The sequence below is a fragment of the Marmota marmota genome, unplaced genomic scaffold (genome assembly GCF_001458135.2).
Source record: "Marmota marmota marmota unplaced genomic scaffold, marMar, whole genome shotgun sequence".
Lineage (NCBI taxonomy): Eukaryota > Metazoa > Chordata > Mammalia > Rodentia > Sciuridae > Marmota > Marmota marmota.
The window spans coordinates 7,187,451-7,194,309 of NW_026000243.1; the positions used below are offsets into that span (position 1 = coordinate 7,187,451).

General features: G+C 35.1%; 1 protein-coding gene across 7 annotated transcripts in view; it reads right to left on the reverse strand.

The window, feature by feature from the left end:
- The window catches only part of Zbtb44 (zinc finger and BTB domain containing 44), a 69,415-nt gene extending 62,556 nt beyond the window's left edge, over nucleotides 1-6,859 (reverse strand). For 6 of the 7 annotated variants that reach the window (XM_015499053.2, XM_048796155.1, XM_048796156.1 and 3 more), the window contains exon 1: nucleotides 6,770-6,859. The gene's annotated coding sequence lies outside the window, so the exon portion shown is untranslated. The remainder of the gene's footprint in view (nucleotides 1-6,769) is intronic. The other variant, XM_015499051.2, reaches the window with a different exon arrangement.

The window sequence follows — 6,859 nt, forward strand, 5'->3', positions numbered from 1 at the left end:
CCCCCCCCCAAAAGGAAGAGCTCAAGGTCAGACAACTAGTAAGTAACAGATTTAAAGTCAGTATTGAAGCTAGGTTTGCTCAGTTTGTTGTATTACCACTATGCTACATAACTTCTCAAAACAAAGCTAAGTAAACCTAATTAAGGAAAAGTAGAAAGAATTAAGGAAGAAACACCACTAGGTGGGGCAAAAGATAAGAGACAATGGTTCCTGTAAATAAAAATAATTCTCATGGAAGTATGGTTTGTACATAATGTAAAAGGCACCAAAGATAAGAGAAACTGCCTTCATACATTAATGGAAAGTCACAGAAGGGAAATGAGCAATGGGAGGATCCAAAGTAGAAAGGAAGAAAAACAAAAGGGGGGGGGGGACCCAAGTAGCTGAAATATAAAAAGGAGAAAAAATTAAAAGTGGAAGAATGCTTACATGCACATCAATAAATCAATAAACACCACCAGTAAAAAGAAAACAATTGCAATATGTCTAAGTTCCTGGAAACTCTCAGATCTTATTTTCTTTGGGCCAAAGGATATTTCAATTTTATTAATCGAAGAACACAAAATATTTAATAAAATGTATTAAGTATGGTTGCTTGCCAAGAATAAGTGAGGACCAAGATACTTAGGTTAAGATGAAATAATTCACTAAAGAAATTATATAGTTATTTTCAGAAATAAGAGGGTAGTAGTTCCATAAAAAGTTGATTCCAGAGATGCATAGTCTTCTCTAGATGTTACCCAAGATGTGTGATGATGAACGCATCCATAAATTATCATTATCTAATCAACAGCAAATCACTTCAGCATAAAGAAATATATACAATTTAATGTCTGTAAAAGAATAGTAGGGCTGGGGTTGTGGCTCAGAGGTAGAGCGCTCGCCTACCATGCACGAGGCAGTGGGTTCGATCCTCAGCACCACATAAAAATAAAATCAAGGTATTGTTAAAAAAAAAAAAAAAAGAATAGCAATATCCTTTGGCTATTAAAATAGTCAAAATACATATAGCAAGACAGCAATATTGTAAAGTAACAGAATTTTAAAAATTTTATTTAAGTACCAGAATATTGAAACTGCAAAAAAGGCTGGGTATCAAACTTTTGTAAGCTGCCAATGGAAGTTTAAAATTTAAAATGGAAGAATATTTAATGTGGGGGGAAAAAAAGGGAAATGATACTTTCTAAGAATAATGAGAAACTAAGAATGAGCTTCTATCTACCCATTTTTACTCTTCCAAAACAGTTATCAATATGAGATACCACGGCAAGTTAGTAGTTTACTCCAGGATAAGTAAAGTAAAAATGTGCTAGCCAAGAATATTCTAGGCACTAATGATAATGTTAGTGAAGAAATTAATGTAATACTTCATGAAATAAGAGTGCAATATAACTCTAATGTTGCTTTGTATTTCTAAAAGCACATATACAATTGCTCTTTTAGAATATATGAGTAGAAATCTCAAGATTTCCTGCTCATGTCCTAAAATGGGGTGAAGAATAACGAAAAACTAATGTGACTTTCAGCTTAACAGGAGATAAATTTTAAGCAACTGTTCTTAGATGTGACAACTCTGCTTTGTAGTAAATACAGTGGCATTTAAAGCAAAAATATCCCATCGTAAAGCTTAGAGTACACTCTATTTAACAGCAGTCAAAATGTCAGGAAACCACAAGGGAAAATTATTTTCAATACATGTAATATTTATAGAGGTAATAAAAAATTATCATTGGAAGGAGCCTAATTAATTAGGAGTCTCCTAAGTTAATGAGGGAACCCCTTTTACAACAGTCTTTTCAGTGACAAAGTTGTTTTATTCTTTATAAGGCTAGGAAGACTTACTAGGAGTTTCAGAGGATAATTGCTGACAGAATACAGGACATTGACTGTTTTATTAAACAGCTGTCAATATTGTTATGCCTAAACAACCATATCTATATGCTATTATTTACATTCTATTATACCCTACTTGTCTTATCACTCATCTACCCCTTCATCAATTCATCTTGATTTTTGTTACTTTACTTTTTATTTTTTGATACTTTAAAAACATCTATTAAAACGTGATCTAAAATGCAGTTCTTGTAGCAGGGGACCAGGAACTCTCATATATCTTAGAAGGGAAAACATAAATATGTGTAATAGACATGACAAATGTAAGGTTGATTTCAGTTTTCCTACAGAATATACATCAGTTATGTGGTTCCTATTCATCGTGATTGAAATATATTCAATTTTACAACTTGTCACATTTAGTGTGAGGTGTAGATAGCAGCCAAGTGCTAACTCTGAAGACAGACTTGAGTTTGAAACATGGGTTGGTTACTTATTAGATGAGATACCCTGGGCAAGTCATTTAATCTACTCAAGGTATCACTTTCCCTACTCGCATGATAAGATACTAGTAGCAATATGGAAGGGTTAATATGAGATTTAACTGAGATAATGTATAACATGTTTAGCATACCTGGTTTATAGAAAAGGCACAACAAATATAATTATCATCATCACCATATTTTAGTCAACCACAACAGGCTTTTTAGCTTCTGCATGGCTACACACCCTTGTAAATGTTTGTACCCTTTTTAAAATCAACCTCATTTATTCCAACAATCTTGGTGTGTCTATATTACTGAAATTAAAGACAGAATGAGGGTGAATAGGTATAAAGCACATGTATTCTCCATCATCCCATTCTACTCCCTGAAGGAAACAGATGCTCATTCTGGTACTAAAAGCAGTGATGATGAACACAGAATACACTCACACTGTGGGCTTTTCATCAGGTGGTTGACAGGAGGTCAATAAACTATCTGTGTTCTGCCTGCTTCAGACAACCAGTGCTCCCTCTTAAAACCATCCAAACATAGTATCTGAGACCATATAATTGTGATTTCTATCAAATTTGGTTCATTCCAAACAAAATGTGTTATCTTCACTGATCACACATCTAAATGCCTTTATTTTTGCAGCTAGCATATGTGTACCAGTTTTGTTGTGTGGCATAAAAGTATATGGATTCATAAAACCTCTACCAATTAACATGTCTCTTTAAAGACCTGATTGCAAAGTAAAAGTTGCAGTTCTACTTTTATGGAATTTTTATTTAAAACATGACATCTGCAAAAGCATGAAATCTATTTCTCTAACTTCTAAAGATTAGTCTTTGTGCTTTCTCTTTGCCAGAAGAATCAGAATCTAATTTAAAAGCACTACTATATGGCTTTAAGTTTTATACCTTGTTTATGGCTCAACCTTCTACAATTAAAATATGCAAGTAGATATTAAAAGGAGTATGGCAAAAGAAAAGAATATTTTACCTTAAAAAACTAATTTGAAGGAGAACAAGGAGGAGGAAGGAAAGAAGGGAAAGGGGTAGAACTATGGAACAAATTAAATAATAGCTTGTTACATACATATATAAATGAACCAAGAAGAATTACCTGTATGTATTCACACACACGCACGCACGCACAAACACGTGTGCAGAAAATACCAATCAAAAATAAATGAGGGAAAGGAAGGTCAGCAGAAGAGAAGAGGGGGAGGGAGGAAGGAAAGGAAAAGGGGGGAGAAATGGGATTGAAATCAAATTCCTTGCATGTACTATTTTGTCAAAATGATCAAAATACTATATATAATTAATGCTCTAAAAAAATAATCTGACAGCTCTTTGATCTAACTTGCTGATGGACTATGCAAGAAATAAATTTTGTATTAAAATCTGAAGAAAAAAAAACTCACCTAATTTGAGTAAATTTTTTAAAAAGTATAACTGGAAACATTATTTTGATTTTTGAGCTGTGTATATATTTTACAAATTCAAAAATAACCCCCCCTCAAATATGAAACCAACGAATCATATCAAGTTGATAGTATGACCAGAGAAAAGTATTTTAAGTGACTTTGGAAATAGTACTGATTACACATCTTTTGTGTAATATATTTCAGGGACAAAAAGAAATGCAAAAAAAATCCCCAACTTCACTCAGAAGCAGTAATACAGGTATTGTAATTTAAAAATGATTTTATGTATACAGTAGAAAGCAAATAAGCATATTAATTTAATTTGGTAGCAAGATTTTAATACAAAAAGACAAAAACAGAATCAAAGAAGAAAAATTCTGCTATGCTAAATTTGAATAGGATATATCATTATGAAATTCTGATTAAACAAACAAGCAGAAAACCATTTCTTAATTCTTTCTTCTCAAAGGGCCTAGAAGAAATGACACCTTAGCAGCAATCTATATGCCAAATACACAGATCTTGGTTTCTATGTGCTATTTCTCACTAAAAAGACCCAAGACACCTTGAATAAACAGCCCTTGCCAGATGTGGAGCAAACAAAGTACAAAAGAAGCATGTGATATCTTGTGCCAGCAGCCAGCTTGAAAGGGTTTCTACTATCAAATTTGGGACAATTTGGTCACCCAAAAGAGAAAGGATTATAATGGTTCTAAAACAATGGGGAAAAAAAAACCCCACAAATCCATAGTAGTATCTTTTCCAAAAATACTAAAGAAAATCTATTTGCCACCATGGGGGTGACTATTTTCTCAGCTCTTTACTCTGAATGCTGAAGTGATGAAAGCAAGCATTTAATATGCATTTTTACAAGAAAATTTAGCTTATTCCCACTTTATGGAGTAAATCTTTCCTACAGAGAAATACCAATAAACTGATTTAAGCAAAAGCAATTAATGGATGCTAAATATTACTAAGCAAAATGTAGTCAGAAATAGGATATTTGCTTGGGGTCAAAGTATTACCCTTCGGTTACATACTAACCACAAAATGACAAACCACACACCTTTACAACAGATTTGGTAGTCACCACTTCAATCAACTGGTCACATTTAACATCATTAACAGTGTAGCAATCTGACATTATATATTTCCTATATGATGCAACCTGAGGTACACAGCATTACCTATTAAATACTCTTGCCAAAGAAAGTTTTACTTTAAGCTAATCAAGCTTTTCTTAAGATCAAACTTCCAGTTAACAGAAATTTCAAGGGGAAAGAGGAATAAATGAAATAACACCACTGGGACATGGGCAGTCCAGAATGTGGGACTGGTTATACACCTGGTTTGGTCAGGTAGATGTCAGGAAAATGAAAGAGTAAGTATTATACTTTTTATAGAAGGGACTAGTCTTAATCACCAAATACAAAATCTTGAAGGGTTGTGGGGGGCTCAAAGACACTTTGGAACAATTGAGGAAATGTGAATACATTAATTGAATATGCTATTTGATAGGTATTGTTACTGATCAGGGTTAGTAGATGAATATATTCTTAGAAAATGCTGAAGTATTTAAAGGTGGAGACGTTTCCAACTTACTTTGGAATGGTTACACAACACATCACAGGGAAAGAAAGAGAGGGTAACAACACGATAAAAATGTTTATCACTGAATCTAGGTTCTGGGGTATTCATGTATTTCCCGCCCTCCCCCCCCAACTTCTATAAAACGGAAAATTTTCATGACAAAGTTAAAAGAAACTATACCTCTACTGAGAGGTACAGAGGAAAGTACACCTACCCTGGAATTATATCTGGGCTTAAATCTTAGCTCTTACTACTTGTGTGACCTAAGGCAAATTACTTAACATTACTAAGTTTCTTTTACATCTGTAAAATTCAAGTAACAAATCTGCATCATTGGGTCGTTCTGAGAATTAAAGATTACATAAGTAAAACCTAGCCCTATTGCACAAATAAGTAAATCCAACTTTCATAATTAATGGATGTAATCATCCTTAAATGTAAGGCTACTGAAAAAGATTAATTACTTTCACATTCCATGAAAAGGGGAAACTACATTAGATAAAATTAAATATCCACTCGAAGTCAAAGTAATGGGAAAAAAATGAAGATTCTTATTTTTTTAAAAAAAATTTAATAATTCCACTGAAACCCTAGGAAAAGAAATCGTCAAATCCCTACCAATCCAAACTCTTGGTATCTATTATACTGTATGGTTTGGTTTTGGTATTAGTATTAGCCTATCTTCAAACAAAACACTAATAAGTGGAAGTTAAGGAGAGTTTTTTTCCCTAACCTCAACGGATAATCTACTTATATGTTGAAATCGAAAATAAGTTTTTTCTTCATTTCTATAAGTTCCAAAAAAGTACACGGTCATTGGCTTTTATACTAAATTCTGGTTAAGGTTCATACAATTTACAAACATGCAAATTGCTTTTCATCAATTTTAACGAACTCATTTCACTTGTAGGTAATCCCTTTTTCTGGTTAGACTGGCAGTAAAATGATCAGATGTAGAGTGATCCTCAGGTAGGGAAGAAAAAGAGGTGTCTGCATTTTTTTTTTCCTTTTTAAAATAAGTGCCATATTTTTCTTTCAACTATTAAGAGAAAAAGCAGCAGGGGAGAGGAGCCAACAAACAGGTCTTAGGCTTGCAGGTCGACCAGGTGAGGTGAGAGGGATTAACACCTCCGCCTGCTTTGGGTTTGGTACTGGGCAGATAAGCTTACATATGAATACCCCTTAAAGATCGGGGTAATTGCTCCTGGACTGCGGGGCTCAAGGCCAGCCTTCTCCCTGAAGGATTAAATGTCACTGGGGGGACCCTGAGGAGTGTCTCCCGGCGCGGATGCGGGTCAGAGACCAGGTTTTCCTTTCCCTCTTGCGCCCAGGTGGGCGACGCGTGGTGGCACTTCCCAGGCGGGAGCACCCCAGTGCACCAGCGGCGCGCAGTGGCTAGTCATCCCCCCGTTCGCCTTCCCTTCCCCATTACCTGCGGGCGGCGGTGCCGGGGCCCGGAGGCCTGCTGCTGCTCCTCCCCGCCAGGCTGAGGCGGCGAGGTGGCGGCGGCGGTGGCGGTGGC